The sequence below is a fragment of the Lathamus discolor genome, chromosome 3 (genome assembly GCF_037157495.1).
Source record: "Lathamus discolor isolate bLatDis1 chromosome 3, bLatDis1.hap1, whole genome shotgun sequence".
Classification (NCBI taxonomy): Eukaryota; Metazoa; Chordata; class Aves; order Psittaciformes; family Psittacidae; genus Lathamus; species Lathamus discolor.
The window spans coordinates 94,106,192-94,118,263 of NC_088886.1; positions in this window are offsets into that span (position 1 = coordinate 94,106,192).

Consider the following 12,072-nt stretch of genomic DNA (forward strand, 5'->3'; position numbering starts at 1 on the left):
TGTTTTTTCCCTTTTTGTTGACTTAGCAAATCTGGTAGTGTTTGAGACTTGACAATAGTCTTAAGCTTTTCCTTATTATTACCAGCTTGGGGATTTGTATGCACATACCTGCAAGTGGTAGACACATAGGCACTCCCCCCTCCTCTTTCTTTTTATGTTGTATCTTATGATACATCTTCTTATAAAGCTTTCCTGAACTTTTTGCCTTTAGTTTTTCCTTTCTAAAAGATTTCTTAAACTAGTGGTTTTATGACATTACACCTGCATACAGAAATTAGACTTTAATAGATGTGGGTTTTAGCAAGTTGTGATTACACTGACAAAAGCTTATGGAAGGATCTTTAAGCAAGGTTCCTCCAACTGTTCTTGAATAATGATATAGAAAGCTTCCATCTATGCTAATTAACTTCATTCCTCTGGCAAACAAGATAACACAAAGTATTATTACAGAAATGTAGATAGGCTGGAAGTATTTAAATGTCCAAGACTAGCAGGAATTAGATCCTGCAAGTGTATTGCTTGTGATGAAGCAAATTATATGCTTAACTTTAAGCAATCACTACATACTCTTGACTTCGGTAAGGGTTACCACTATTGAGTTTAAGCATTTTCTTGGATAAGGGCAAGTGCGTGCTGTATGTGATAATACTGTACAGTAATGGGAATAGGTAATGTCACTTTCTTTTGGGTCTTCCCCCCTCCAGTCTACTATAGGGGAAAACATTCCAGTAGAATTTCAAAGAAATTACTACTTAACTGAGTTGTGAGAAAATAAATCTGGGGAAAAAGGTGGGGGGGAAGCATCAAAATGTTGATAACTGCTTGAAGAAACAAGAGTCAGTTAAATGACTGTTATTTTTTAATGCAAGTGTGTTAAATAAGGTTATTTAGATGTATTGAAATCCTTCAGTGAGGATAAAAACACAGGTTCCTGTAATCTTTTTTGTATGGCTGTGTCTCAAGTGCCAAAAAGAGTGTTGAAGGGAAGGAGGGAAGGTTGAACTCGGATGTCAGTACAAGTCTTTTGCAGCAGTTGGTATCTCCTTGGGTTTTCAGCAGTGCTTGCATAGTGCTATGCTTGTTTGCTACTATTTAGCCAGTGGACAAAAGTCCACTAGGTTTTCAAGCACCACAGCTATTGTGGAGCTGAGTCCTAATCAGTAAATACACATTTGAAGAAGTAGCAGATATCTTGGTGGGGGCGGGGGAAGAAAGTAGGTTTTGTGGACCTGGAGAATAACAAAATTAACCTATAATGACTGATAGGTTTTCATCCTATCCATGTAATTTCTACTGAAGAATTTGCAGTAATCTACAGACAATATTGATTCTTCTGGGTTGTTTTTTTTTTTAAATGATTAGTATATTTTTGTAGAAACTTGACCTATAACTACAGAAACCATACTCTTGTCAAGATGGAAATATATTTGGCGGAAGTCATAGCAGTGAATCATTTTACCCTCTGAACTGTTTTGTGCATTTAGACTTTATCAGTCAAGGGTTAATTGATAGACCGCTGATGATTATACACATTACTATTTCTGATGTATCTTTGATATCATCGCTATTCTAATTGAAACAGGTTTTTTGGGGAAAAAAAAGTGCTTTGGAGTGAACCTACTGGTGTCTTGTTCGTTATATCAAGAAAACCACCAAAAAGACCCTCACAACCCCTCAAACACTACAGTATTGTGAACACTGAACTTCCCATATAGCAGTATCCTGCATACTTAGTATTTGTATCTTAAGAAATTTGCAGTGAGTATCATGTATGTAATTCAGTGACATGCACATTTTTAAAGCCCATTTGTAATTAAGTGCGTAAGAACTTAAGATAAATGTGGAGCACAATAACCTGACCTATTAGCCCAGTGACTGTGTAGTTAGAATAAGTGATTTAATTTTGCTCTTTTAATTCAGTTTTGCAAATAGAAGAAATTTGTCAAATGTGAGAAACCACTGACTGCGTTGTACGTGGTACTTAAGATAATAGGGATGTAGAAACATGGCTTTCCACACTGAATGGTTACTTCAATTTTGTTTTGACAGAGAAAATAGTATTACCCTAATGGCTAGAAGGTATGCCAGGGAAGTTTACTGTAAATAAGTAAATATTGTTTTGATTCTAAACTCAGATTGAATTAATATATTGTTTTATATCTTTGTTGTATTAAAACATATTTAAAAGTACTAAAATAAAATATTTGAAAGATGACAAGTGTTTGTTTTACGTCATGTCTAAAATGATGGCTCTTTATCTCTGTTAGCATTGTGACTGTAGGCATATACCTGTGTAATCTCGGATTTAGAATTGTTTTTCCTCAAAGCTCTGTTTTACTGGTGTGAAAATGCATGCTGCATAATGCCTATATCACAGTGCAGGATGTTTTGGCCAGTTGTAAATTGTTTTGGCAAATTACTTACATATTTTTGTTATTGAGATGTTGGAAAATGCATTCCATCTTGTGGGATCTCAGTTAAGTATGACAAGAGGGCTTTCAAAGACTCTTCAGCTGAAGTAACTTTAATGGCTCTAGGCGTTGGTGCTGAATAGCGTTACAGTAAATCAACAGTCTCTAAAAACTGTTGGGAAAAACTGTGCAAGAGGAAAGGTAGCTTCTGAAAACTTACTCTTCTAATGTGTTTATGTTAGGCTTGTTGTTTTCAGTCACAGATTTCAGTCACCTGATACATGAAAGAATGTACACTTACTCCTATGGAGAAACTTGAACAGGATGCCAGGTATGCTGTGTGCGCTGGAGCTGCATGTTCGTATTTGCAAATGGCAGTTTTGAAATTATTTTGTGATCTTAATCTAGCTGAAACTTTCTCTGATTAGCGTGAGCCAGGTAAACTTAATGTACTGAAAGGTTAGGAAGTTTTTCATTTACCTCCCTCAATTATAAAATCTTGGTCAAATATAATTTAGATGAAAAATTCTGAATGTGAAGCCCTTCTTCAGTGTGACTTTAATAATCAGTTGTTAAAGACCGGATTTAAAAAAGAAATGTGTGTGTTGCTACATCTTACTCAAAGAAAGGCAGAGGGGGAAGCAAAAGCAGGAAGGTTCAGTGTACCAGTTGCAGACTATGTGGTCTTTGGTCTGATTTCTAGGAAGCAGTAGGTTGTGTTCTAGGAGACTTTAAGCAAGTATGTGCTTTGTGGGTTGTAAAACAGATTGGGAAGACTTCCAGGGAAAATAGCTGCCTGCATCCCAGAATATGTTACACTACTGCTTAGAGAGATGACCTTTGAATAAAAAAACAATCTTTCCCCTCAGCAACAACTTGCACTTCTCTGTGTTACTGCTGCAATCGGAGATAGAAATAGTTGCTGCTATCTGTAATGAAGGCATAAAACAAGATCTGTGTAGATGGGCTTAAGTTTGGTGTTAAAATGCAGGTAAAACACCTCTCTCTAACCTACAGTTCTTAGAATGTGGGGATAACTTCAGATTGTCCTTCTTGGACCGTTTGTTCTACTATAATTTGAGACAATACCCCTAAAACAAAAGGGGCAGAGGGCAAGAGTAGACAGCAGCAGACAGCATTTGCTGTTTTTACTGTAGCACTGAAGGAGGGTCTTTGGTAAATGTAAAGAAAAGCAATTAATTTCATGGATCTTGTGAAGGAGTGTGGAGTATGGAGCTTGAGAGGTTTACCAAAACATATTCAGGAGGTGACTGTGTCATCTAAGGAGTCTCTCTGGTGCTTGAATGGAAGCACTGGAAGAGCTGGTAAGACTGTAACTTGCAATTTTGGTCTTTTTGTAACTTTGTGACAAGTCTCACCACAGAGGCTCCTTGCCGAGCTGGAGTGCTTGGATTCAGATTACTTCAGGATGATAGGGTTTTGGAGGAGGGGAGGGTTGGCAAAGCGAAGAAGTTAAAATGTCTCTATTTTAACAGCACTTTATAAAAGATGCCTTAGTGGGTTTGTTGGGTTTTTTTTTAATATGGGGGAAGGCTTGTAATACTGAATACGTACAGAATAATAACCTGATATGGCTGTTGTTCATACATGCAGGTAAGCTGTTGCATATCACAAACTTTGTGCATGCTTCTGCCAAAAACAAGGTGAGTGATGTTCTCCCCATCCTCCTGTGCTCTGAGGTAAGCACGGGTTGTGCTTTATGTTACAATGGAAAGCAAAGGAGGGTAAGCAGGTCCTGCCTGAGGAGCAGGGATATGGCTTTCAGAAGCTCACTTGAATTGTTTGCATGAAGTGGTGGTTTGACCTAGAAAGAAGAGCCAAAGTTATGGGGACAGAAGGCAATAAAACCATGAAGCATTAGCTCCAGCTTCTGTAAAACCACAAATGTTATTTTGCACCAGATCAGGCTCTGGCCAAACTAAACTGTCATCGATGCCCAAATTGGGCCTAGACTGCAGCCCTTATTTTGCTTCTCAGTAGGTCTCAGTGCTATCTTAACAAGCTCTGCATTTTCTTAACTCTTGATAACCTCATCAACAGTGCCTGATGAGTGACTGCAAGGTGTGTTGTCCTGCCCAACACCCCAAGATAAAACAGTAAAGCAGGGTATTACAGGGGGAGCTGCTGGCTGATACCAGTATTCATGAAGAGGAAAGCAAGTAAGTTCATTAGCCAAATGCTTTAATGGGGTTGCCAAAAAGTGATCCGATCTGTGAGTAGCAGAGGGTTGCAGAGTACTCGGCTAAAGGCTCTACCTCCATTTGTGTCCCGCCTACTAAAAATAGCCACCCTGGCTAATGCCAAGGGGTGTAACAGCCCCTCATGTGATAATGACAAGCCATCAGTCATGACACTGGAAATACCTAGAAATGTTTGCTCTCCTGCGGGCTGCATTGAGTAAGCAAGAGGAAACTGCAGAGGAAGAGTGGTTTGCAATGGGCCCTGGCTGTTGCTGAGATGATGCCTTCATAAAGGTGGTATTCTGTGTGGTTGTTCTGGCTTTCTCTTAATCAGGTTTTTTCTCCAAGCTGTGGGTTGCAGTAATTGAAAACCACAGCTTTAGCAAAACACTGGTGTCTGCTTCCGTCCAGATGGCAACATGAAAGACCACTTGGGTGTCATTGCTTTCCCAGAGCTGCAGAAATGCAGCCTTGATGCTTCACACTGAGATTGTTGAAGTAAGGAGGGGCTGGTATGGCCGTTAAAGCAGCACTAAGGTGGTGTGCGCACTGACTAGGAGAGGGCTAGGGTTTATATGCCAGAATTAACTGATTCTATTCCAGGAATAGTTGCCTACACAATAGTTACATCAATCGCTAAATCCATAGACACAGTACTACTTGGGCATTGTCTCTACCATGTCCAAATACATCTGAGTTAAATTCAAACCTGCACTAGCTGGTGTGGCTGATGGATGGTTCATAGCCTCTGTCATTTTCATTTTGGCTTTTCAGTGGGTATGTAGACTAATCTGGTGGTTATTGATTTGCCCTTGATGTTCCACATATGTATATATATGTATATATGCACAAATAACTACAATAGTTAGGGTTGGAAGGGATCTTAAGATCATCTAGTTCCACCCCTTCCATGCCATGGTGCCATGGGTTGCTCAATGCCCCTCCAACCTGGCCTTGAACGTTTCCAGGGATGAGACAACTGCAACTTTGCTGGGCAGCCTGTGCCAGTGTCTCACCACCCTCATCATAAAGAATATTTTCCTAATATTTATTTCCAATATTCCCAATATTTCATCTAATCTCTCCTCTGTCAGTTTAAAGCCATTCCCCCTGTCCTATTCCTACAGACCCTTGTAAAAAGTTCCTCTCCAGATTTCTTGTAGGCTTCTTTTAGGCACTGGGAGCTGCTCTAAGGTCTCCCCAGAGCCTTCTCTTCTCAAGGCTTAACAACCCCAGCTCTCTCAGCCTGTCTCCAGGAGAGGTGTTCCAGCCCTCTGAGCATATTTGTGACCCTCTCTGGACTCACTTGAGCAGGTCCACGTCTCTTATGTTGGGGGCCACAGGGCTGGATGTAGTACTGCACATGGAGCCTCAGGAGAGCAGGGTAGAGGAGAATCTCTCTCAACCTGCCGGTCACGCTCCTTCTGATGCAGCGCAGGATACAGTTGGTTTTTGGGCTCAAGAGCACGCTGAAGCTGGCTCATGTTGAGCTTCTCATCAACCAACACCCCCAAGTCCTTCTCCTCAGGACTTCTCTCAGTCCAGTCTCTGCCCAACCTGTAGCTGTGCCTGGGATTGCTCTGACCCAGGTGCCGGACCTTGCACTTGGCCATGTTGAATGTCGTGAAGTTTGCGTGGGCCCACCTCTCAATCATGTCAAGGTCCCTCTGGATGGCATCCCTTCCCTCCAGTGTGTCAACCACAACACAGCTGGGTGTTGTAGGAAAAATTGCTGAGGGTGCACTCAATCCCATGAACTACCTTGTCAGGTAACTACAAGCACAGGCAGAGTAGCCAAACGCTAACACCCTATTTAGACATAGAAACCTAAGTTGTGGTGTGGCTGACAAGACTGCTGAGTCTGCACAATGGACTTCTGGGGAATCTCATGGCAAAAAAACCCCTCAGACTCATGCTTTATGTTAGGCTTAAGACCCCTTTTGGCACAAGCTTTGTATGCTGCAACATCCTTTTTGCTGCTTGAGTATAGGCCAAAGGTGAATGATCTTTGGAAGGCCTTTTCTTCTGACAGAAATGATTAATGGAAAGCAGCCGGCCAGCAGAACGGAATAACAGCTGGAGTGCCAGGATCCTGCCAAAACAAGTATGCTTGTGCATTAAGATTACTGAGCACTGGCTTTTGTCACTTGAACATCTGTATCCTGCTCTGAGCACGTTTGAAATTCATCCTCCTGGAAAATGAAAGCATGGAAGTAGTCTTAGGCATGCCAAAGATTTCAATGAGCTTAATCAGACAAACCTGCATGCCACATCTGGCTTCTCAGATAACTTATTTAAAACAGTGAGAGTATCTTCAAATTGTAGTCTCCTACATATAAATTCCCTAAGCAGTAAGAAATCGGGGTTGCGATCAAGGTAAATAAACATACTGTTAGAAAAACTGTACCTGCAAGGAACAGCTGAGTAAAACTCAAAAAAAGCCCAAATGCCCCCAAAACAACAAAACTGCCACCCCAACATGTGCACAATTGTTCCTGGTCCCACTCGTCTAGCAGTCTACATAAGCCAGCTCACAAAAAGCTTGTGAGCTGCTGGCAGTGCCAGTCTTAGAAGCACAGGGAAGGCAACGCTGTATACTGATTGGCATGTTGTATGCTGCAGAGAAAAGCCAGGGAGGCAGATGCATCACCAAGCATCCACAGCATCACTTAACACTACTTTGAACTGCAGCCTGTGTCAGAAGGAAGCTGCCAGGTATAGTGAAAATGATGTTGAAAGCATGAATGCCTAGAGACAGAATGTATCCCTCATGGGAATGACCACAGGTCTACTGAGATCCCCCAGGATGGGTCGTTGTACACAATATAACACATGCTGTATTTGGCACTTAGTGCAGTTAATCTTATGCTGTAGTACTGAACAAATGTTAACAGCCATATAATGGCACAAAGTTCGGAAGTTCATTGGTCTTCCTAGACTGTGTTGGTGGAAATACAGCCTGAAATTACAGTTTATTAATACAAAGGTCATCCTTATTTTAGGATTTTTGTTATGGTTTTTGGTTTGTGGTGTTTTTTTTTTTTTTTGGGGGGGGGGATGTTTTTTTTGATTGGTTCGTTGGCTTGGGTTTTTTTGTTGTTTGTTACTCCCTTTTCCCATCCCAAGACACTATCAAAAAGCTTGTTTTTCAAAGGGCTTGTCTTTCAAAGGGTAGATTATTCTGCCTTTCCTGGCTTAAAACAGCCTGAAGAAAACATTAACTTCTTGTCTGATGGAGTTCATGTTTCTGAAGCGTTTTCTGTTGAATTTTCTGGATGAATTTTCAGTGATAGCATAGCCCTGGATGATGATGTCATGCAAGTTAAGCTGCTGCCTGATGGAACTGTTTCCACAAGATCTCTTTGTACATGCATCTTGCAAGTTTTATCTTTGTCACTCTGAAACTTCTGGTGTACTGTATAATAAATCCTACATTATTATCTTCTGATGTCATTACAGTTTTATCCTATGTATAGCTAGTCTTGGTGGGTCAATCTTGTATACTGAAGGTTTACTTCTAGGTACCTACCGATTTAATAATACTGGAAACTCAGGATGGCAAACACCAACCATGAGACTTCCTGCACAGCTAAATCTCTATTACTATTATTTGCAACTTTGGTACAGCCTTGTCTTTCTCTGAAGGAATGACTATATCTAGGTTATTCTAATTAGTAGCTTTCTATTTAATGCATAAAAAGCTCTAAATTTCATCCTTGTTGTAAGGGGAAATAGGGAGAGACTGTACTGATAAAGGAAGCATAACAGTTCAAGCCTGACTCAGAACTATAATTATTGTGGCTGATGGAATGTTGAAGCCTGTCTGTGAGAAGCATTGAAGTGTTGAAGTAAAATAAGAGTATTTTTCTTTAATCCTTTCCAAAGGGATACCTGGGTTGGGATAACTTAAAGCAGTTTGGCACATGGGACTGAAAACAAGAAACATGAGAAGCCAGATCCAGTGCAAATACACATCAGAAAGGAAAGCTTCTGGGTTTATAAACTTCGGGAATGCACAAAGTCAGATATGTGGTCGCTGAAGCATCAAAACCATTTTTACTTCTCAATTTTATGAGTCCTATCAGACAAGTGGGTGGATTCATACAAGCAGGACCCTGGACACAGTGGAGAACTGTGATACTCCAGCCTCAGTGGCACTTAGGAAACATTACTAAGCTGTTGCTGTTCACCTTGGTAATCCATCTGTTGACTAACAGTATTCACCAGTAATTTTCTAAATTGTGGGAAGTTATTTTGGTAAAAATACTCAACTTGTTTCAAGATACATTTTCTTACTGCATACATAAAATATATAGTGTGTACCTAAGTCTTAATCAGCTGGTACTGTGGAGTTCAAATCTATATAAAAATATATTGAATTGGAATGTAATTCTTTGTTATATTATGCTTCTTGCGGTTATATTTTCTGCTTGAATCATGAGAGTTATGCAGAAGCCTGGAAACTTTCCTCCTGGGTCTGAAAACATCCTTCTAGAAAACATACCTCTACATGACAAAAATGGAGCAAAGGCTCACTTCTCTCTCTCTGAAAGGACTCCTTCCTTGTTAACTAGTCCTTATGATCAGTGAGCCAGATATTTTCTATATGTGTACTAGGTAGCCTCTTAGTGTTTCTGGCTTCCTTAATCTGTTGATGGGTTAATTGAACTGTTGGCTCTGTCCTGCTATGAATACCCATCGAGTGACAGAGGTCTGTTAGACTGCCAGTCCTCAGTACCATTATTTTTAAGAAAGATGTATTTTGTGGGTCATTACTTGCAGGTCTTTCCTCTGAAGATCTTTGTTTCTTGTTATAACCGACACAGATGAAGTGACACTGAATTCTTCTACAACCTGCAGCTGCAAATGTATACTATCCATTTTACCCAAAACACAGGCTTTTCAAGTTTCCACATCTGAAGACAGTACCTGGAAGACAGTATCTGAAAGACAGTAATTTTTAGCAATAACTCCTTCTACTTAGTTTTATGTCACATTTGATATATCTTCCAAATGCAAAATAACTTTCTGAAACACAGTTAATACCCATTTGCCTTCCAGGTCATATAAACAATAACATTGTGGTCACTAGAGTTTTTCCTAGATTCATGCATACTGCTAGGGTAGTTTTGACAATACATTTCTATACAGATACCAATATAAAATCTATTTCTTCCTGTTCCTCCACCAAAATACAAATTTTCAAAATTTGTCCTCTTTTAAACCTTGTAACATACCGGGCTTTATGCTCTTTGATCATAGCCACATGTGCAATAAAATTACTTCTTTCTGGGTGCTTATGCAAAGTCTACATGAAGTGTAGGCTGAGTAAATTTCAATTTTCACTTTATGTTCGTGAATATTTAACCCAGAGTAGTCATGTGCATATTTCAACCAAAGCATCAGGTATAAAAGATGGGGTTGTCTATTTTGGTAAAGACCTTTAAGACATTACTTGTCTTTTATTTATTGTTTTGTTATAATGGAATTTGCAGTGAAATTGAGGTGGGACATTGACAGCATCCAAGGGTCAGCCTTCATATGGCATGTGCTTATGAACATCCAGATTATCCATGTTAGATTACCATTATAAGTTTCTCTTCCAGCTCAGAGATATTGGAGCTCTTGGTGGCTCTGACAAAGCAGCATGTCTGTATGTCCATCCTCTGCTTTGCTTGATGTTTTGAATGATCTAAAATTTCTCTTAGCACTTCATTATTCTAAAGAGTGTTCATTTGTGCACTTAGCGTTTGTGTTATAAACACTGGGAATTTATCTCGAATCAAGTAGGCAGATGTGCCAGGCAAACATCTGTCCAAACCATAGTGTAGGAGAAGATTTTTAAATGCCTGAATTCTAAAAATGAGGTGAATGTATCCTCAGGGTATGAAATAGGTATGCCTACCTACATCTTCCTTCGAAATGGAAAGAAAAGGGGACAGCTAAGAAGTTCTTTAGTTTTATTTAGAATGGTGAATGATTTCTCTTGGTGGTTTAGTTGTATACAAATACAACCTCTTTCAACTAGACAGGCCACATGTATTGTACCTGTCTTGTCACTTTTGAATCTGGAGGATTTTTGTCTGTGTAGATTTCAAACAATACCTTATCTGTCTGTTACATGCTCTGTTTGTTTTACACCCGAGTGTGCAAGTTTTTCAATGTGACATTTAAAAAAAGAAGTTGTAGTTATGTAATGGTTGGGAAACAGGACAATTTTTTTCCCGGCATTCACAGTGTGCTGGGCTTTACAAAAGAGGTCAATATCATTACTCCCTTTTTGCAGAAGGGCAAAGAGTCTGAAAGAGAAGCGCAATTAATTGCTGCAGGCAAATCTGCAGTATGGCCCCAATTTCTTCATTCTTGTCAACAGCCACCTTTGCCCTTGTTCTCATCACAGTTCATTAGCCCCTTGTGTTAGTACTTGTATTACTGCTTTTGTCATGTGTTTTCTTTCTATACACTTTTCTGTTCTTTGCTCCCCAGCATAGGAGGCATTTAGGGTTCTTATGCTCCTTCATGGTTACTTGTAGGGACATTTTACAAGGTCAAGTTTACAGAGTTAAAATCATATAAGAAATCTCAGCCCACTTCTTCATCTGTGGGATGAAATAAGCATGGTTGTTCCTGGGAGATGGCTTAGACCAATTACATTAAGTGCAGAGATTAAGCATGCATTATCAATACACTCTTTGGAGAAATCAATTGGCAAATGGCACCATGGGAGATCCTTAGGAAGTTTAGATTGAATTGGTGAATTTCACTAGACAGCAAAAGGGCATTCCTTCCATATGATGTCTGAAATACCTGTTTCAACATGAAAAGCACAGAACCTTCTCAGTTAAATCATTATAAGAACTTTTTCAGCTGGATAAACAGCATTTTTTTCCTTAAAAAGCCTTGAACATTTATATCAAGATTTTTGAAAAACACTCAGGCTGACACAGCTTTCCAGACTAGGACTTGAACCCTGAGTAAATAGAAAGGAGTCAATGAAACAATATAGTACTAAAATGCAACATTTTACTGGGGTTTGTTAGGCAGATATAATTACAAGAATCACTACCATCACCTTTGCTGCACTGAGCACCTGGCAACTAACTACAGCATCATATACAGGTCAAATTCACAGTCAAATTTCTGTGAAAGAGGAAGAATCTGCCATAGAGAGAGAGCATATTATCCCACAGGCCTTTTTGTGTGTGTGTGTTCTAATACCTTATATTCAGATAAAAATGCAAACCCTTGAAGGACTGGAGAATTCACATACGTTGGCAAAGATTACTCACTTTGCACATGCCCATGCCATGCGAGGGTGTGGACTACACAGTTTTGCAAGGAAATCATATAGGTGGAGAATGTAATTCCCTTGCTACTTTTGTATTTGTTAGCATGACAGCTGTCAAAATAGATCTGTAGCTAAATCACTTCCTGTAGGTTTTATAACAGGCTTGTCCTAT